Raw genomic sequence first — 22,236 nt, forward strand, 5'->3', positions numbered from 1 at the left:
TTCTTTTTAGAAGGGTGTATGTCTCGTACCATCCTTCACATTTCAGTCGTCCTGCCACCACACGCATTGTACTTTGGTTAATAAATGGAAGTCCTGAACAAGGGACAGCCTCCGATATCTCAATGTTCTAAGTGGGTATTTTAGCTTTAAGGGGTACTCCACCCCTAGGCATCTTATCCCCTATACAAAGGATAGGGGATAAGATGTCTGATTGCGGGGGTCAAACTGCCGAGAACCCCCGTGACCTCTCCTGCAGCACCCCCTGTCATCTGCTGCATGGAGTGAAATCGCTCTGTGCCTGACGAAGGGTCATACAGGGGCCGGAGTATCTTTATGTCATGGCCCGCCCCCTCGTGACGTCATGGCCATGCCCCCTCATGCCATCACGGCCCGCCCCCTCAATGCAAGTCTATGGGAGGGGGCGTAGCGGCCGCCACGCCCCCTACCATAGACTTGCATTGAGGGGGCGGAGTACCGTGATGTCATGAGGGGGCGTGGCTGTGACGTCACAATGTCTAATCAGCCAAACACAACAGTGAAGTGGTTACCCTCAACCTAGCGAGCAACCTAGTATATGCAATATTTATCAGCACGTATCACAGTATAATTCCAAGAGGTTCCCAACGTGGGTTGATTACATCAAACTGGGGGACGTCCTCAGGGGAACATAAATAGTCATGAAATACACATTAAGTGTTGTTATCAAGAATAAAAATATCTCAAAAGTACAATAAATGTTTAAAGGGGTACTCCGTTGCTCAGCATTTGGATCAAAATGACTTGCATTGAGGGGGCGGGGTGTGATGTCATGAAGGGGCAAGGCTATGAAGTCACGAGCTCCCGGCCCTGGCTCTAAGCATTCGGAATATTTTGTTCCAAACGCTGAGCAGCGGAGTACCCCTTTAACAGTCCACGTTTGGAGTGTACCACACATTTAGTTCAAAGGTGATAATTTAGGCATTAGCCCACTCCTACATGTAAGGCCAAAAAATAGTAATTAGAGTACAACTACACATGTGACAATGATCTCACTCCATGAAGTATCCGCTCATATACAGAGGTTTATAATCAGACACACATGTGGGTAGATGCAGCCGGGACGCCAGGATGTTGGTACAACGAGTCAAATAGTAGTCCTGCAGTGGCAGGATGCCAGCTGAGTGTTCCCGGTGTCATTTTATTTGTACCTGATGAAGGGGCCAAACCGGCCTAAAAACGTGTTGTGTTATACATGAAAAAAACATGACATTTATTATTTTATTCTGTTGGTCGTAAGAGTATTGCTGGCAGCGGCCATTTATTCCTAAGGAGGAGGTGTTCCAGGTGTCTCTTGTTCTGACAGCAGCTCTAGCCCCTATTGTTCGTCAGTAATGTCACCCGATGCAGGAGGAGTGGAAGACTGGACAGTTGTGCCCGGCTTTAGTGACCACACCCTACTGAGCTGTTTTTATTTTTATTTTTTTTATTTTTTTATCTTTTTCTTCTCTAGACACTTGCCTGGGATAAAGAATCTTCCTTGGCCCTGGTTCTGGTTTTTGCTATATCCAGTGAAGCTATATATTTTCTTGACTTGTTTTCTGACTCCTCAATTGTTTACTGTGTGATGTCCCAGTACAGGATATGATTCCGCAGTCCTATCAGCTTGAGTCCCTGTACGTCCTCAGGGCTCACCTGCAGTGTTCCCCGATAATGTAATTAGTTGTATATTATGTGTAAAGGACCTTTGATATGGTCACATGGTTATTAGTCACATGACAATGGTTGTCATATGTTAAAGTTACGTTTTGTTACCCAGAGAGCACCAGGTGACCAGATGACCTGCAGCTAGCCTATGGGCTCCTTGCTCAGCCCCCCTTTATAAGAGGGGGACGTACTACAATCTCTCTCTTAGATCATTCATTGCTCTTACATCCTGAGATCAAGTCCAGTCCAGACGTCTCAGGGCCAGTGTCCAGCACATCTGGAGGCCTCAAGCCTAAATTACAGCCACATGTCAGTAAGTCAAGTCATCTCTGTCTTCTGACATTATCTTCAGTCAAGTCAAGTCTATTATAGTCAGCGTGGTTGTGCTATAGTCTGTAAAAGTCCCTGAAAGTCCCAGCAAGCTGCGAGATCCCCTGTGTTTCTGGTCATCTCTCTGGGATCCTGGCCTAGCTGTAAAGACTGTACCATCTGTCTACCTCAGTAAAGCTACTGTTAACCCTAACCTTGCCTTGGACTATTATTTGCCCTGCCTAAACTAGGACTAGTGGTGCTACCATTCGGGTGGTTCTTGGATAAAACCACGTCCTGGCGTCACGAACATGAAGGGGTTGACAACACCTGCCCCATACACCTCGCTTCACACCCTGTAGCTTCACCACAACTGTATCTGTACTGTGACGCTCTCTCTGTTACCGACTTGGTTTGTTTGACCTGTCTGTCTTTATGCTCTACTGTTGTTGGTTAACACCTTTGTACCCTAACCTCTTCCCTGATTTCCATATTGTGTTTGTTTGTTACTGCGACTTCGCTACGTCCTGCATCTTAGTAGCATAGGGACCACCCTATTAAGGAGGTGGGCACCCCAAAAGGCAGGGGGGGTCAAATCAGGGATGCACTTGTTCTTTGCCAGTGGGACAAGATTGTGGAGTCTTTGGATTCAGTATTCCAAGTGGGGTTTCTGAATCAGACAAAAGTTATTGATAACATGTACTTACAAAATAAGAGCATGTTAAAGGGGTACTCTGCCCCTAGACATATTATCCCCTATCCAAAACATAGAGGATAAAGTGTCTGATCGCAGGGGTCCCGCCGCACGGGACTCCCGCGATCGCCGGAGGCTCGTGACGTCAGGGCCGCGCCCTGCTTGTGACATCATGGCCATGCCCCCTCAATGCAAGTCTACGGGAGGGGGCGTGACAGCTGTCACTCCCCCTCCCATAGACTTGCATTGAGGGGGCATGGCCTTGACGTCACGAGCGGGACGTGACCGTGACATCACGAGCCTCTGCCTCGCTCCATGCACTGGATGTCTGGGGTGCCGTAGCCGAGATTGCGGGTGTCCAGGGGGCGGAGTACCCCTTTAAGGTTAGGCTGACCCTTGCATTAAAGTACTATATGTTGTGCATTAGTTATGCCTCGGGTTTTCCATTAATTGAATGAAAAGAATGCTGCATGTGCTAGCTGACACGAGCCTATAGTATTTTAGCAGAGAGGAATAGGCAGCATGTTGTACAATTACTTTTTGTAAAGATGTAGGAATTAGCCGTGTCTGGCACTCCAGCTTTGCACTCATTTACTCCTGTGGAGACAACATGGCTTGGCTGATGCAGTTATGCCACTCATTTGTATTAAAATACTCTATGTAGTTATAAGGCAAGTATGAAGGATAAGTTAATAAATTAATAAACATTTAATTTTTAAGTTAATATGTATAATTCTGTCCCTACTGTAAGTGCTGCCATACAACATGTCCCCATGTGTACATGGAGATTTTTCTGCAATTACCATTGGCCATAAGAGCACAGTGTACAGTTTATGGCTCAAAGAACTGTATGGCCATACAGGGATCACCCAGAAATGTTACTTTGTGAGGTCCCTGAAGTGATGAGTACCCGTAGGCTAGGTCACTGCTCCTTATTTAATAAGATATACCATCAGAACCAAGCTCACAAAATACATACAGCACTGCAACCAAGCTCATATCATAAACACAGCACCAGGAACCAAACTCAAAACATGAACAGTGCCAAGCGCATAACCTTACTATGACGCCAGTACCAGGCTCATAACATACATACAGCACTAGAACCAAACTTGTAACATCCATACAGTACAGTACCAGAACCAAGCTCATAACATACATACAGTGCCAGCACCAAACTCGTAACTTACACACAGTACAAGAACCAAATTTATAACATACATACAGCACTAGAACCAAACTTATAACATACATACAGCACTAGAACCAAGCTCATAACATACATACAGTATCAGAATCAAACGTATAACATACATACAGCACTAGAACCAAACTTGTAACATACATACAGTACAGTGCCAGAACCAAGCTCATAACAGACATACAGTACCAGAATCAAACTTGTAACTGTTACGCCGAGCGCTCCGGGTCCCCGCTCCTCCCCGGAGCGCTCGCTACACTCTCCTCACTGCAGCGCTCCGGTCAGATCCACTGACCCGGGGCGCTGCGATACTGCCTCCGGCCGGGATGCGATTCGCGATGTGGGTAGCGCCCGCTCGCGATGCGCACCCCGGCTCCCGTACCTGACTCGCTCTCCGTCGGTCCTGTCCCGGCGCGCGCGGCCCCGCTCCTTAGGGCGCGCGCGCGCCGGGTCTTTGCGATTTAAAGGGCCACTGCGCCGCTGATTGGCGCAGTGGTTCCAATTAGTCTGATCACCTGTGCACTTCCCTATATCACCTCACTTCCCTTGCACTTCCCTGCCGGATCTTGTTGCCATCGTGCCAGTGAAAGCATTTCCTTGTGTGTTCCTAGCCTGTGTTCCAGACCTCCTGCCGTTGCCCCTGACTACGATCCTTGCTGCCTGCCCCGACCTTCTGCTACGTCCGACCTTGCTTCTGTCTACTCCCTTGTACCGCGCCTATCTTCAGCAGCCAGAGAGGTGAGCCGTTGCTAGTGGATACGACCTGGTCACTACTGCCGCAGCAAGACCATCCTGCTTTGCGGCGGGCTCTGGTGAAAACCAGTAGTGACTTAGAACCGATCCACTAGCACGGTCCACGCCAATCCCTCTCTGGCACAGAGGATCCACTACCTGCCAGCCGGCATCGTGACAGTAGATCCGGCCATGGATCCCGCTGAAGTTCCTCTGCCAGTTGTCGCTGACCTCACCACGGTGGTCGCCCAGCAGTCACAACAGATAGCGCAACAAGGCCAACAGCTGTCTCAACTGACCGTTATGCTACAGCAGTTACTACCACAGCTTCAGCAATCATCTCCTCCGCCAGCTCCTGCACCTCCTCCGCAGCGAGTGGCCGCTCCTGGTCTACGCCTATCCTTGCCGGATAAATTTGATGGGGACTCTAAGTTTTGCCGTGGCTTTCTTTCCCAATGTTCCCTGCATCTGGAGATGATGTCGGACCAGTTTCCCACTGAAAGGTCTAAGGTGGCTTTCGTAGTCAGCCTTCTGTCTGGAAAAGCCCTGTCTTGGGCCACACCGCTCTGGGACCGCAATGACCCCGTCACTGCCTCTGTACACTCCTTCTTCTCGGAAATCCGAAGTGTCTTTGAGGAACCTGCCCGAGCCTCTTCTGCTGAGACTGCCCTGTTGAACTTGGTCCAGGGTAATTCTTCCGTTGGCGAGTATGCCGTACAATTCCGTACTCTTGCTTCAGAATTATCCTGGAATAATGAGGCCCTCTGCGCGACCTTTAAAAAAGGCCTATCCAGCAACATTAAAGATGTTCTGGCCGCACGAGAAATTCCTGCTAATCTACATGAACTCATTCACCTGGCCACTCGCATTGACATGCGTTTTTCCGAAAGGCGTCAGGAGCTCCGCCAAGATATGGACTCTGTTCGCACGAGGCGTTTCTTCTCCTCGGCTCCTCTCTCCTCTGGTCCCCTGCAATCCGTTCCTGTGCCTCCCGCCGTGGAGGCTATGCAGGTCGACCGGTCTCGCCTGACACCTCAAGAGAGGACACGATGCCGCATGGAGAACCTCTGCCTGTACTGTGCTAGTACCGAACACTTCCTGAGGGATTGTCCTATCCGTCCTCCCCGCCTGGAAAGACGTACGCTGACTCCGCACAAAGGTGAGACAGTCCTTGATGTCTACTCTGCTTCTCCACGTCTTACTGTGCCTGTGCGGATGTCTGCCTCTGCCTTCTCCTTCTCTACTGTGGCCTTCTTGGACTCTGGATCTGCAGGAAATTTTATTTTGGCCTCTCTCGTCAACAGGTTCAACATCCCAGTGACCAGTCTCGCCAGACCCCTTTACATCAATTGTGTAAACAATGAAAGATTGGACTGTACCATACGTTTCCGCACGGAGCCCCTTCTAATGAGCATCGGATCTCATCACGAGAGGATTGAACTTTTGGTCCTCCCCAATTGCACTTCGGAAATTCTCCTTGGACTTCCCTGGCTTCAACTTCATTCCCCAACCCTGGATTGGTCCACTGGGGAGATCAAGAGTTGGGGGCCCTCTTGTTCCAAGGACTGTCTAAAACCGGTTCCCAGTAACCCTTGCCGTGACTCTGTGGTTCCTCCAGTAACCGGTCTCCCTAAGGCCTATATGGACTTTGCGGATGTTTTTTGCAAAAAACAAGCTGAGACTCTACCTCCTCACAGGCCTTATGATTGTCCTATCGACCTCCTCCCGGGCACTACTCCACCCCGGGGCAGAATTTATCCTCTGTCCGCCCCAGAGACTCTTGCCATGTCTGAATACGTCCAGGAAAATTTGAAAAAGGGCTTTATCCGTAAATCCTCCTCTCCTGCCGGAGCCGGATTTTTCTTTGTGTCCAAAAAAGATGGCTCCCTACGTCCTTGCATTGACTACCGCGGTCTTAATAAAATCACGGTTAAGAACCGCTACCCCCTACCCCTCATCTCTGAACTCTTTGATCGCCTCCAAGGTGCCCACATCTTTACTAAACTGGACTTAAGAGGTGCTTATAATCTCATCCGCATCAGAGAGGGGGATGAATGGAAAACGGCATTTAACACCAGAGATGGACACTTTGAGTATCTGGTCATGCCCTTTGGCCTGTGCAACGCCCCTGCCGTCTTCCAAGACTTTGTTAATGAAATTTTTCGTGATCTTTTATACTCCTGTGTTGTTGTATATCTGGACGATATCCTGATTTTTTCTGCCAATCTAGAAGAACACCGCCAGCATGTCCGTATGGTTCTTCAGAGACTTCGTGACAATCAACTCTATGCCAAAATTGAGAAATGTCTGTTTGAATGCCAATCTCTTCCTTTTCTAGGATACTTGGTCTCTGGCCAGGGACTACAAATGGATCCAGACAAACTCTCTGCCGTCTTAGATTGGCCACGCCCCTCCGGACTCCGTGCTATCCAACGCTTTTTGGGGTTCGCCAATTATTACAGGCAATTTATTCCACATTTTTCTACCGTTGTGGCCCCTATCGTGGCTTTAACCAAAAAAAATGCCGATCCCAAGTCTTGGCCTCCTCAAGCGGAAGACGCCTTTAAACGACTCAAGTCTGCCTTTTCTTCGGCTCCCGTGCTCTCCAGACCTGACCCTTCCAAACCCTTCCTATTGGAGGTTGATGCCTCCTCAGTGGGAGCTGGAGCTGTTCTTCTACAAAAAAATTCTTCCGGGCATGCTGTCACTTGTGGTTTTTTTTCTAGGACCTTCTCTCCCGCGGAGAGGAACTACTCCATCGGGGATCGAGAGCTTCTAGCCATCAAATTAGCACTTGAGGAATGGAGGCATCTGCTGGAGGGATCAAGATTTCCAGTTATTATTTACACCGATCACAAGAACCTCTCCTACCTCCAGTCTGCCCAACGGCTGAATCCTCGCCAGGCCCGGTGGTCTCTGTTCTTTGCCCGATTTAATTTTGAAATTCACTTTCGGCCTGCCGATAAGAACATTAGGGCCGATGCTCTCTCTCGTTCCTCGGATGCTTCAGAAGTTGAACTCTCTCCGCAACACATCATTCCTCCTGACTGTCTGATTTCCACTTCTCCAGCCTCCATCAGGCAAACTCCTCCAGGAAAGACCTTTGTTTCTCCACGCCAACGCCTCGGAATCCTCAAATGGGGTCACTCCTCCCATCTCGCAGGTCATGTGGGCATCAAGAAATCTGTGCAACTCATCTCCCGCTTCTATTGGTGGCCGACTCTGGAGACGGATGTTGTGGACTTTGTGCGAGCCTGCACTATCTGTGCCCGGGATAAGACTCCTCGCCAGAAGCCCGCTGGTTTTCTTCATCCCCTGCCTGTCCCCGAACAGCCTTGGTCTCTGATTGGTATGGATTTTATTACTGATTTACCCCCTTCCCGTGGCAACACTGTTATTTGGGTGGTCGTTGATCGATTCTCCAAAATGGCACATTTCATCCCTCTTCCTGGTCTTCCTTCAGCGCCTCAGTTGGCTAAACAATTTTTTGTACACATTTTTCGTCTTCACGGGTTGCCTACGCAGATCGTCTCGGATAGAGGCGTCCAATTCGTGTCTAAATTCTGGAGGGCTCTCTGTAAACAACTCAAGATTAAATTAAATTTTTCTTCTGCATATCATCCCCAATCCAATGGACAAGTAGAAAGAATTAACCAGGTCTTGGGTGATTATTTACGACATTTTGTTTCCTCCCGCCAGGATGACTGGGCAGATCTCCTTCCATGGGCCGAATTCTCGTATAACTTCAGAGTCTCTGAATCTTCCTCCAAATCCCCATTTTTCGTGGTGTACGGCCGTCACCCTCTTCCCCCCCTCCCTACCCCCTTGCCCTCTGGTCTGCCCGCTGTGGATGAAATTTCTCGTGACCTTTCCATCATATGGAGAGAGACCCAAAATTCTCTCTTACAGGCTTCATCACGCATGAAGAAGTTCGCGGATAAGAAAAGAAGAGCTCCTCCCATTTTTTCCCCTGGAGACAAGGTATGGCTCTCCGCTAAATATGTCCGCTTCCGTGTCCCTAGCTACAAGTTGGGACCACGCTATCTTGGTCCTTTCAAAATTTTGTGCCAGATTAATCCTGTCTCTTACAAACTTCTTCTTCCTCCTTCTCTTCGTATTCCTAATGCCTTTCACGTTTCTCTTCTTAAACCACTCATCATCAACCGTTTCTCTCCCAAATCTGTTCCTCCCACTCCTGTTTCCGGCTCCTCGGACATCTTCTCCGTCAAAGAGATCCTGGCATCAAAAAAGGTCAGAGGGAAAACCTTTTTTTTGGTGGATTGGGAGGGTTGTGGTCCAGAAGAGAGATCCTGGGAACCTGAGGACAATATCCTAGACAAAAGTCTGCTCCTCAGGTTCTCAGGCTCTAAGAAGAGGGGGAGACCCAAGGGGGGGGGTACTGTTACGCCGAGCGCTCCGGGTCCCCGCTCCTCCCCGGAGCGCTCGCTACACTCTCCTCACTGCAGCGCTCCGGTCAGATCCACTGACCCGGGGCGCTGCGATACTGCCTCCGGCCGGGATGCGATTCGCGATGCGGGTAGCGCCCGCTCGCGATGCGCACCCCGGCTCCCGTACCTGACTCGCTCTCCGTCGGTCCTGTCCCGGCGCGCGCGGCCCCGCTCCTTAGGGCGCGCGCGCGCCGGGTCTTTGCGATTTAAAGGGCCACTGCGCCGCTGATTGGCGCAGTGGTTCCAATTAGTCTGATCACCTGTGCACTTCCCTATATCACCTCACTTCCCTTGCACTTACCTGCCGGATCTTGTTGCCATCGTGCCAGTGAAAGCATTTCCTTGTGTGTTCCTAGCCTGTGTTCCAGACCTCCTGCCGTTGCCCCTGACTACGATCCTTGCTGCCTGCCCCGACCTTCTGCTACGTCCGACCTTGCTTCTGTCTACTCCCTTGTACCGCGCCTATCTTCAGCAGCCAGAGAGGTGAGCCGTTGCTAGTGGATACGACCTGGTCACTACTGCCGCAGCAAGACCATCCCGCTTTGCGGCGGGCTCTGGTGAAAACCAGTAGTGACTTAGAACCGATCCACTAGCACGGTCCACGCCAATCCCTCTCTGGCACAGAGGATCCACTACCTGCCAGCCGGCATCGTGACAGTAACATACATACCATACTAGAACCAAACTCGTAACATACATACAGTACCAGAACCAAGCTCATATCATGTATACAGTACAAAAACCAAACTTGTAACATACGTACCGTACTAGAACCAAACTCGTAACATACATACAGTACCAGAACCAAGCTCATATCATATATACAGTACCAAAACCAAACTTGTCACATACATACTGTACTAGAACCAAACTCATAACATACATACAGTACCAGAACTAAGCTCATAACAGACATACAGTACCAGAACCAAACTTGCAACATACATACCGTACTAGAATCAAATTCGTAACATACATACAGTACCAGAACCAAGCTCATAACATATATACAGTACCAAAACAAAACTTATAACATACATAAAGCACTAGAACCAAACTTGTAACATACATACAGTACCGGAACCAAGTTCATAACGTACATACAGTACTAGAACCAAACTTGTAACAGACATAAAGTACCAGAAACAAATTAGTGACATATTTACAGCACAAAAACAAAATTCAACAAAAAAAAAAGTTTCCGCAGTACATGAAGTACCAGTTTATTATTAGGCTTGGTGACCAGAATGAAATCTTTTTAGAATTATTTTTATAATATCCATAGTAAAATGAAAAATTTTAAAAACAAATATTCTTAAAAAAAATGTTTAACACAAAAAACTTGGTTTAAACAATAGGACATTTTCTAGTAACACATTTGCGCTCTGGTATTCAATCATTTTGTGTGTTTTCACCATATCAGTCTCCGCTCTGTGCTTCAGTACGGGCTCTTTGTATAACTGCGGCTTCTGTGAAGTAGTAATCGCCTCCAATTGTAAGTCAAAATGATTCGGCTTCAGTTTTCGATTTTCAATTTCTAACTGTAGAAATACGGTATGAAGAGGAATAATGTCAAAGACATGCGGTACTTATATGTAATTTACCAAAATCATAAGCAAAAAGTGTCATCCCGAAGTAACTGATTTGGTCTGAGATGGAACATACACCCCTGAAGAGGTGTTAGAATATTCTGAGAGATGTTTTAACCCCCTAGACGACATGCAATGTACACTGTTGATGTCAGAGGTCAGAGGAGACTAGGCAGACTGGTTCGGAATGACAGCAAGACAACAGTAACTCAAATAACCACTTAATACAACCAAGGACTTAAGGGTTAGAATTTGGCGTAAACACCATAAAGCATGGATCCCTCCTGCCTTGTATCAGCTCCTCAGGCTGATGGGGGTGTAATGGTGGGGGGGGGGGGGGGTGGACATTTTCTGGGAACACTTTGGGCCCCTTAGTTCCAATTGATCCTGGTATAAACCCCACAGCCTACCTGAGTATTGTTACTGACCATGTCCGTCCCTTTATGACCACAGTGGACCCATCTTCTGATGATACTTCCAGCAGGTCACATGACATCATCTCATACAGGACAATGAGGTCACATGACATCATCTCATACTGGACAATGAGGTCACAAGACATCATCTCATACAGGACCATGAGGTCACATGACATCATCTCATACACGACAATGAGGTCACATGACATCATCTCATACAGGACAATGAGGTCACATGACATCATCTCATACTGGACAATGAGGTCACATGACATCAACTCATACAGGACAATGAGGTCACATGACATCATCTCATACAGGACAATGAGGTTACATGACATCATCTCATACAGGACAATGAGGTCAATGACTCCAATGGCCTCCACAGTCACCAGATCTCATCCAATAGATCACCGCTGGGATGTGATGGAACCGGAGATTCTCATCATGGATCCGACAAATCTACAGCAACTGTGTGATGTCATCATGTCCATATAGAGGAACTGTGTGATGTCATCATGTCCATATGGAGGAACTGTGTGATGTCATCATGTCCATATGGAGGAACTGTGTGATGTCATCATGTCCATATGGAGGAACTGTGTGATGTCATCATGTCCATATGGAGGAACTGTGTGATGTCATCATGTCCATATGGAGGAACTGTGTAATGTCATCATGTCCATATGGGGGAACTGTGTGATGTTATCATGTCTATATGGAGGAACTGTGTGATGTCATCATGTCCATATGGAGGAACTGTGTGATGTCATCATGTCTATATGGAGGAACTGTGTGATGTCTTCATGTCCATATGGGAGAACTGTGTGATGTCATCATGTCTATATGGATGAACTGTGTGATGTCATCATGTCCATATGGAGGAACTGTGTGATGTCATCATGTCCATATGGAGGAACTGTGTGATGTCATCATGTCCATATGGAGGAACTGTGTGATGTCATCATGTCCATATGGAGGAACTGTGTGATGTCATCATGTCCATATGGAGGAACTGTGTGATGTCATCATGTCCATATGGAGGAACTGCGTGATGTCATCATGTCCATATGGAGGAACTGTGTGATGTCATCATGTCCATATGGGGGAACTGTGTGATGTCATCATGTCCATATGGAGGAACTGTGTGATGTCATCATGTCCATATGGGGGAACTGTGTGATGTTATCATGTCCATATGGGGGAACTGTGTGATGTCATCATGTCCATATGGGGGAACTGTGTGATGTCATCATGTCTATATGGAGGAACTGTGTGATGTCATCATGTCCATATGGAGGAACTGTGTGATGTCATCATGTCTATATGGAAGAACTGTGTGATGTCTTCATGTCCATATGGGAGAACTGTGTGATGTCATCATGTCTATATGGATGAACTGTGTGATGTCATCATGTCTATATGGAGGAACTGTGTGATGTCATCATGTCCATATGGAGCAACTGTGTGATGTCATCATGTCTATATGGGGGAACTGTGTGATGTCATCATGTCTATATGGGGGAACTGTGTGATGTCATCATGTCTATATGGAGGAACTGTGTGATGTCATCATGTCTATATGGGGGAACTGTGTGATGTCATCATGTCCATATAGACCAAAATCTCTGGAGGAATGTGACAGCACCTTGTAGAAAGTATATCACCAATAATGAAGGCAAAAGGGGGTCCGGCCTGGTACTACCAAGGTGTACCTAATAAAGTGGTCAGTGAGTATATATCATGTTCTTAAAGGAGTAGTCCAGTAGTGAACAAGTGGTGATCCTAAGGATAGGGGATAAGTTGCAGATCGCGGGGGGTTCGACCGCTGGGCTGCCGACACGCCCCCTCAATACAACTCTATGGCAGAGCCGGAGAGCTGCCTTCGGCAATCTCCGGCTCTGCCATAGCGATGTATTGAGGGGGCGTGTCAGCCGCCGCTTCGTGCGGGGGTCGACACCCAATATCTGGCCGGAGAGCCTGGCCCCCGTACAGAGAGATCGCAGGGGGCCCCAGCGGTCGGACCCTCTGCGATCTCAAACTTATCCCCTATCCTTAGGATAGGGGATAAGTTTTTCACCACTGGACTACCCCTTTAAGGAATACCTCTCATGATCTTGTTAAATGTTATAATCCTCCCATGTCACTGCCCCCATCATGATAACCCCCCCCCCCCCCCCCCTGCCTTTATTTTTATAATTTTTTTAGTTTTCTACCTTGATATTGCTCTGTATTTTCTGCTCAGTCTCAGTCAGATTCACAGACTGGGAAGGGGCGTTCCCCAGCAGGTGTGACATCATCTGAAGCCATACAGGGGAGAATTTCCGCCCTCACTCTGCAACACACAGCCCAGAGCAGTTCAGTGTGAGATGAGCTATGATTGGCTAAGCCTGCATCCCCTTCTCAGCGCTCTAGTCTACACTACATTTCCTGATTTTGGACTTCTGCAAGGCCAACAGGAGTCCAAAGTCTGTGCATGAGATGGGGGGAAATGTGTTCTGGACAAGTAGGGCGACACCTAGTGGCAGCTTTTTAAACACAAAACTTCATTTTTTTTAAACAAAGTACATTAGAAATATTTTTTATTTACTATAAGGAGTGAAATAGCAAAAATTAGTTTTGATGACAGCGTCCATATCTGTCGGTGAGATGCTGAGCAGGGGGTCTGACTCCATTAAGAATCCCACCATCCAGGACATCTATGTCAGAGAATGAACTCAGATTGAGCATTTGGGACCCTCTCGCAGGACCCCCTGCACGCAGTATGATAAGGACTATGGACCATCTGTCCATACAAATGTGCTCCATATAGTACAAGAAATAGATGAATGCTGACAATGAATAGTGTATGTGTGTCTTTTTATTCATTGTGTACATGAATTATCTCGACAATTGCAAGATGCATATACCGCACAAGAGATGTGAAATACTTTGTTGCCGAATTATCCTGACCATTACATAATGTATTTCCTCTTGATGTTTGGTAATCTGCAGTATGTTCACGTGGATATTGAAGTTGGAATCTGGATTAGTCAAACAAGCAGCAGGCATCTTTGTACTCAGATCTTCTCCTTAAAGGATCCAAAGGATAGGGGATAAGATGTCTGACCGTGGGGGTCCCGGCACCCACCTCTTATAGCTGCACACCCCGCTACCAGCTCACAAACTGCCGGGTGCATCGTCACATCACGGCTCCACCCCCGTGTGACATCACCCCCTGCCCCCGCTATGCAAGTCTATGGGAGGGGGCGTGACGCCCCTCCCATAGGCTTGCATAGCAGGGGCGGGGGGTGATGTCACACGGGGGAGGAGTTGTGTTGTCACGCCCCCTACCATAGACTTGCATATAGGGGGGGCGGGCGGAAACGTCACACGGGGGCAGAGTCGTGATGTCACGCCCCCTCCCATAGACTGGCATAGCTGGGGCGGAGGTGACGTCACACGGGGGCGGTGTCGTTATTTCATGCCCCCTCCAAGAGTTGGGTGCCGAATGCAAGATTGCGGGGGTCCCCAGCGGCAGGACCCCCGGCGGTCAGACATCTTATCCCCTATCCCTTCGATAGGGGATAAGATACATAAGGGCCGAAGTACCCCTTTAAAGGTGTACTTCGCCCCTAGACAGCTTATCCCCTATTCAAAGGATAGGGGATAAATGTCTGATTTGATTTTGGCTGCGGCACCCCCAGACATCCGATGAACGGGGGGAACTTCACTCCATGCCGGATGACTGGCGATGCAGGGCAGAGGCTCATGATGTCACGGACACAACCCCTCAATGCAAGCGTGGTAATGGGGTGTGAGATGCAGGGCAGATGGAATTACCCTAGGGGCAGATGGCATCAACCCCTTGTATTCGTGACGCCAGGGCATGGTTTATCCTCGATACCACCCGAAAGTATACCGCTGGATCCTGGGCTAGGCACGGGGGCAATAATGACTCCAACGCCAAGTTATGGATAACGGTAGCTTTACTGAGGGTAGACAGATGGTAAAGTCTATACAGTTCAGCCAGGGGCGAAGGAGGTGACCAGTGACTCAGAGACCTTAGGGCTTGCTGCGACCTGTAGTAGGACTGGACAATTTAATACAGACCACGTGACAGTAGCTGATAGGGATTGACTTGATTGACGACTGACAAAGCTATGACTGTAGCTTACTTGCAATTATAAGGGGCCCAGGAGACACTGAAGGGAGGCTGCCGGACAGGGTAGCAAGGGTACGGTGTAACACCTCCCGTACTGGGCAACCACACAAGTCTATGGGAGGGGGTGTGATGTCACCAGCCTCCGATGCTGCACCCGACACTCTAAACGAATGCTGGGTGCAGAAGAGAGATCGCAGGGGTCCCCAGTGGCAGCACCCCCGCGATCAGACATCTTATTCCTGATCCTTTGGTTAGGGGATAAGATGGCTAGGGGGCGGAGTACCCCTTTAACAAATCTGTCATTACTATCCTATGTCCTGGCTTTTTGAATTGAAGGTACCTAGAGGTCTAGCTAGTCATGGATGGTTCCACTGCTGGTCACATTGCTACTACCACTGTGATTATCTGTGATCACAGGGGATGCGGGGAAAAGGAGAAGTTAATGGTGTACTCCGCCCCTAGACATCTTATCCCCTATCCAAAGCATAGGGGATAAGATGTCGGATCGCCGTGGTCCCGCTGCTGGGGAGCCCCGGGATCCCCGCTGCGGAGCCCCGGGATCTCCGCTGCGGCACCGCGCTATCATTACAGCATAGAGCGAGTTCGCTCTGCACGTAATGACGGGCAATACAGGGGCTGGAGCATCGTTATGTCACGGCTCCGCCCCTCATGACGTCACGGCCCGCCCCTTTCAATACAAGTCTATGGGAGGGGGCGTGGTGGTCGTCACTTGCATGAAGGGGACGGGCCGTGATGTAACGAGGGGCGGAGCCATAACATCACGCTGCTCTGTCCCCTGTATCTGTCCCCGAACTCTCTCTATGCTGTAATGATAGCGCGGTGCCGCAGCGGGGATCCCGGGGCTCCCCAGCAGCGGGACCGTGGCGATCTGACATCTTATCCCCTATCCTTTGGATAGGGGATAAGATGTCTAGGGGCAGAAAGGGGTACTCTTGTGGAACAAAAATGTTTTCATATCAACTGGTGCCAGAAAGTTAAACAGATTGTAAATTACTTCTATGTAAAAATCTTAATCCTTCCTGTACTTATCAGCTGCTGTATGTTCCACAGCAAGTTGTGTAGTTCTTTCCAGTCTGACCACAGTGCTCTCTGCTGACACCTCTGTCCATTTCAGGAACTGTCCAGAGCAGAAGAGGTTTGCTATGGGGATTTGCTCCTGCTCTGGACAGTTCCTGACATGGTGACAGCCAAACCAAAAGTGAAAGTGTACAGGGGGTCAGGGCAAGTTACACTGGGGAATTATGAGACAAATAGGCGATACTGCTCTGTGTAATAGGCCCAGCGTTCAGCCGACCAACAAGCAAAGATACCATTCTTTGGCCTATTTGCATCTTTTATGCGGACATATGATGGAATGTAAAGGGCGGCACAAAAATTGAGCCCTTTAAAGGGGTACTCCACCCCTAGACATCTTATCCCCTTTCCAAAGGATAGGGGATAAGATGTCTGATCGTGGGAGTCCCGCCGCTGGGGACCCCCGCAATATAGCATGCGGCACCCATCTGTTTCTTGTCCGGAAGCGCTGGAGGGTCTGGGTCCCGTCCACGGGATTCCATACTCCCGCTGACACTTGCGCTTTCGGAAGCGGAAATTCCGAAGTGTCACCGGCAGTGCGGAATCCAATAGAAGTGTAATAGGCTTTCATTTCAGGTGGAATTCCGCTGGCTGAAATTCCGCCGTGTGAATAGACTCTTAGGGTACGTTCACATTGAGTAATTTGAGCTGAAACTCCGCGAGCGGAGATTCAACTCAAATTACTCAATGTGAACCTACCCTAAGGGTCATTTGGGATAAGAAGACCCGTGTCCAATATGGATGCAAATCTAGTAAATCAACACTCATTTAAAGGGTACAAACTTGTGATATCCTTCGGTGGTAGGACCGCGCGGCCCTGCGCCGCATTGATAATGCAGTGCTCGCGGAATTCTGTGCAAACAATGCAACGGGTTCTCTCTTTGCCCAGATCAATTTCAGTGGCGGAACTCTCTGCCACTGAAATTCCGCAGTGTGAACGTGCCCGCAGAAGACCCTATTCACACCAATGGTAGAGTTCACATTGCATAATTTCGACGCGCAATTCCACGCGAGGAAATTCCGCTCAGCTTATACTCAGCTTGAACATATCCTTAAATTGGGGCTCTCTGCTTTAATAAAGGGGGGTTCCAATAAAGAAATCTCCCCTCATATTTCTATATACTCTAATAATATATGTTTCCTGATATCTGCTAAGACCTTTATCTTCCTCCTTGCTCGCTCCCCCCCTCCCACAGCTGTCTTGGACCAGTCCTCCCCTGACCCTGTGGTTTGAGTTTGTTTCTTAATATTCTTGGAACCTACTAGTAAATGAGGATATTTGGTTGAGAAACAGCTTCCCGGACGAGACAGAAATGAGTGCAATATTTTTCACCATGAGGAGTGTGCTGGGTTTATGTCAACAGGTGTTTACTCTGCACATCGAGAATCCTGTATTGACCTGTATGACCTCCAAGCTGGATTCCTGGTTTCCGGCGCAGCAGGCGGTCTCAGGGAACTTCTCCATTTGAAGCTGATTCATGGGGATTTTTCCCCATTATGGAAGTGGCTATACTCATGGGAAATGACAGAGGAAAAAATCTAATTATAGTAATGAGTCGGAGAGGGTTCCAGAGAATTAACATCTGCCGTCCCATCAAAGCTGTGGAAAAAAATGTTGCAATGCTGTGATATTTTCAGAGCATTACATTTGTTTTATTTTGCCTTTTTTTGGGGGCTTTTGACATTGATAATGTTTATAAAACAAGCACACAGAAAGGTTTTTGCAAGACAAGGTTTTTTTTTTTAAGCCTTACTAATCCCTCAAAGAAGGCTTCATCTACTGCCCCCCTCTGACATGTAATTCTTCTATATTTAAGGGGGTTTTCCAGATTTATGCAAATTGATTTACATAATATAATGAAGATCTCTGCAGCCTACTAATTTACTTAGTGTTAGAGTTCTTCTTCTTAAAGGGGTACTCTGCTGCATTGAGGGGGTGGGATGTGACGTCATGAGGGGGCGGGGCTATGACATCCCAAGCTCCCGGCGCCGGCTCCTGCGTTCGGAACAGTTTGTTCCAAGCGCTGAGCAGCGGAGTACCCCTTTAATTAATAGTAATGGAAATAAGGCTCCTTTCACACTATAAAATTAATCTGTTTTAAAGATCTGTTTAAAGGGGTACTCTAATGGAAAACTTTTTTTTTTAAATCAACTGGTGCCAGAAAGTTAAACAGATTTGTAAATTACTTCTATTAAAAAATCTTAATCCTTCCAGTACTTATTAGCTGCTGAATACCCCAGAGGAAATTATTTTCTTTTTGGAACACAGAGCTCTCTGCTGACATCATGACCACAGGGCTCTCTGCTGACACCTCTGTCCATTTTAAGAACTATCCAGAGTAGGAGAAAATCCCCATAGCAAACATATGCTGCTCTGGACAGTACCTAAAATGGACAGAGATGTCAGCAGAGAGCACTGTGCTCGTGATGTCAGCAGAGAGCTCTGTGTTCCAAAAAGAAAAGAATTTCCACTGTAGTATTCAGCAGCTAATAAGTACAGGAAGGATTAAGAAAAGAATTTCCACTGTAGTATTCAGCAGCTAATAAGTACAGGAAGGATTAAGATTTTTTAATAGAAGTAATTTACAAATCTGTTTAACTTTCTGGCACCAGTTGATTTAAAAAAAAAAGTTTTCCACCGGAATACCCCTTTAATGCTCCATTATGAAAACCCTTTAAATGTCCATTAAACTGCCGTTACATAATCCCAGATTTGTAAATGACTTCTATTAAGAAACCTTAATCCTTCCAGTACTTATTAGCAGCTGTATACTACAGAGGAAATTATTTTCTTTTTGAAGCACAGAGCTCTCTGCTGACATCATGAGCACAGTGCTCTCTGCTGACATCATGAGCACAGTGCTCTCTGCTGACATCTCTGTTCATTTTAGGAACTGTCCAGAGCAGCATTAAATTATTTTTTGTCTTGTCCACAGTGCTCTCTGCTGACACCTCTGTCCGTGTCAGGAACTGTCCAGAGCAGCATAGGTTTGCTATGGGGATTTTCTCCTGCTCTGGACAGTTCCTGATACGGGCATCAGGTGTTAGCAGAGAGCACTGTGGACAAGACAAAAAATAAATTCAAAAAGAAAAGAACTTCCTGTGGAGCATACAGCTGCTAAAAAGTACTGGAAGGATTAAGATTTTTTAATAGAAGTAATTTACAAATCTGTTTAACTTTCTGGCACCAGTTCATTTAAAAAAATAAAAGTTTTCCACCGGAGTACCCCTTCAAAATGGATGAATTTTTATTGTGAAAGGGGCCTAATAGTGTACAGCTGACACAGGCTTGGTCGTCTGCTTTATTAGTCATACAGCAGGTGAAATAAGTATTGGACGCGTCACCATTTTGCTCACTAAATACAACAGTCCCTGCTAGTTCCAGGTCTTTTTGAAACCCTCGACAAGTTTCCTTGGCTCTTGGACAACTCTTCTGGTCATTCTTCTCACTCCTCTGTCAGAAATCTTGTGAGGAGCACCTGGCTATCCGAGCATGCTGGGAGTTGTAGTTTTGTGTAGCTGGTGACACAATGTTTGGAAAACACTGCTTCAGAGCAGGAGCCACTCTTTGTTGCCACCCGGGGCCCCAAATAGTAAACCAAACTCGGTTAGCTCCATACCCTAAAATACGTTTTCTAAACCACACAACACTTTTAGGCTATGTTCACATAATAATGTGCCAACAAAGTTTTAAAGGGGTACTCCGGTGGAAAACAAATGTTTTCAAATCAACTGGTGCCAGAAAATTATACCGATTACTAATTTACTTCTGTATAAAAATCTTAATCCTTCCAGTACTTAACAGCTGCTGTATGCTCCATAGGAAGTTGTGTAGTTCTTTCCAGTCTGACCACAGTGCTCTCTGCTGACACCTCTTTCCAAGTCAGAAACTATCCAGAGTAGGAGCAAATCCCCATAGCAAACCTCTCCTGCACTGGACAGTTCCTGACACGGACAGGAGGGGTCAGCAGAGAGCACTGTGGACAAGACAAAAAAGAAATTCAAAAAGAAAAAAATTTCCTCTGTAGCAGACTGCTAATAAGTACTGGAAGGGTAACGATTTTTTTAATAGAAGTCATTTACAAATCTGTTTAAAGGAGTACTCCGCCCCTGGCATCTTATCCCCTTTCCAAAGGATAGGGGATAAGATGCTAGATCGCCGCGGTCCCGTTGCTGGGGACACCGCTGCAGCACCCCGCCATCATTACTGCACAGAGCGAGTTCATTCCCTTAATGCAAGTCTATGGCAGGGGGCGTGACGACCGCCACACCCCCTCCCATAGACTTGTATTGACGGGGGCGGGCCGTGACGTAACTAGGGGCGGAGCCGTGACGTAACGATGCTCCGGCCCCTGTATCGCCCGTCATTACGTGCTGAGCGATCTCGCTCTGTGCAGTAATGATAGCGGGGTGCTGCAGCAGGGATCCAACAGCGGGACCCCCGCGATCTGACATCTTATCCCCTATCCTTTGGATAGGGGATAAGATGTCTAGGGGCGGAGTACCCCTTTAACTTTCTGGCACCAGTTCATTTAAAAAAAAAAAAGAAAAAAGAAAGTTTTCCATGGAGAATCCCTTTAAGATTTCTATTTAGAAGTAATTTACAAATCTGTATACGTTTCTGGCACCAGTTGATTTGAACACATTTGGAGTACCCCTTTAAGCTGTTTTACATGTGCTTATTGGAGGTGGCAATTGTGTCAGCCTTAGCCTTACATTAGGGATTCGCGCGTACATGGATTATCGTACCGGCACGTTTTTTTTTTTTTTACATAACGCTCCTTAAAAGACGCGTTGAAATGATAATTGCCATGTACATCAATATAAATCACGGTGAGAATCGGTAACCTGGCATTATTATCATGTTTTCTGAGCAGCCTGTAAAGCTATAAGTACAGTATGGAGGCTGACATGACCCTATAATCTTATACATTCATTATTCATGGATATGTAGAGGCGTGCGGGAAGATGGATGTCTGTCTGCCGGAGAATAAAGGGAAAACTAGAAGCCATTTATGATTGATAATAGCCTGTACCAAGCATTTGCCGACTTCGCAATACACTTTGCTACAATTGTAAAACCGCAGGGATACATTTCGATGTTAGGTATGGGTGTGGTGTCCCGGTACCGTATTGCATACCGTACCTTGTATGGTGGTCCCCAAAGTCCGAGTAACTACGCTCAGGTAGGGTCCCCCAGATGGGACAACCCCTAGTCGCCTCCTCTACTCTAATTCTACAATGTTAATATATGTACATATTTAGTAATAATGTATATTTAATATAATGTATAGTACTTACCTTGTTTAGCGTCGCAGGACCTTCGGTCATGTGACCATGTTAATATCCTCTATGGTATGTTGGAGGACCTTTGGAGGTCCTTGGGTCACGTGTTGCTCATAATCCTTTGTAATGGTGATCGACACTAGTATTGGACCAATTAGCACTAGTCCAGCCGCTGCACATATAAGGGAGCTGTAGCCAATTATTGCTCTCTTGGGTTGCTGCTCTCGTGGATGCCGGACTAGCAGGACGGAACTGCGCAACTTGCAAAGACACACTAGGCCTGAAAACCTACCGGCCTCAGCCTAAACTAAACCGTGAGTTCTAAACTAATCCCCGCTATAGCTAGCGTGACTACTGGACCGCAATTAAATCCCCTAAATCCAGTGGAACAGCGCATATTATCCTAAAGACTCTAAATTGCTAAAGTCCCAACCTTTGTCAATCTCCAAAGAAAGCTTGCATGTATAGCAACTGTTCCGGTTATGAAGCTTGCATAAAATCTTCAGTAAACTCTCCGGTTGTGGACATTCAATTATTCTATACTTCCCTATCGCTCTTGGGAAGGGTGGCGGTAGGACAAGCATTACTGAGGAGCCTTCACCCTGGCGTCACGAATAGCAAGGGTTAACAAGCACC

General features: G+C 47.3%; 2 protein-coding genes across 9 annotated transcripts in view; one reads left to right on the plus strand and one right to left on the minus strand.

Moving 5' to 3' along the window:
- MMP9 (matrix metallopeptidase 9) overlaps positions 1-1,703 on the minus strand; it is a 38,020-nt gene extending 36,317 nt beyond the window's left edge. The window contains exon 1 of the mRNA XM_056549997.1: positions 1,498-1,703. The gene's annotated coding sequence lies outside the window, so the exon portion shown is untranslated. The remainder of the gene's footprint in view (positions 1-1,497) is intronic.
- The window catches only part of ZNF335 (zinc finger protein 335), a 346,490-nt gene that overhangs the window by 224,630 nt on the left and 99,624 nt on the right, over positions 1-22,236 (plus strand). The window lies entirely within an intron of this gene.

The sequence above is a fragment of the Hyla sarda genome, chromosome 13, assembly GCF_029499605.1.
Source record: "Hyla sarda isolate aHylSar1 chromosome 13, aHylSar1.hap1, whole genome shotgun sequence".
Taxonomy (NCBI): Eukaryota; Metazoa; Chordata; class Amphibia; order Anura; family Hylidae; genus Hyla; species Hyla sarda.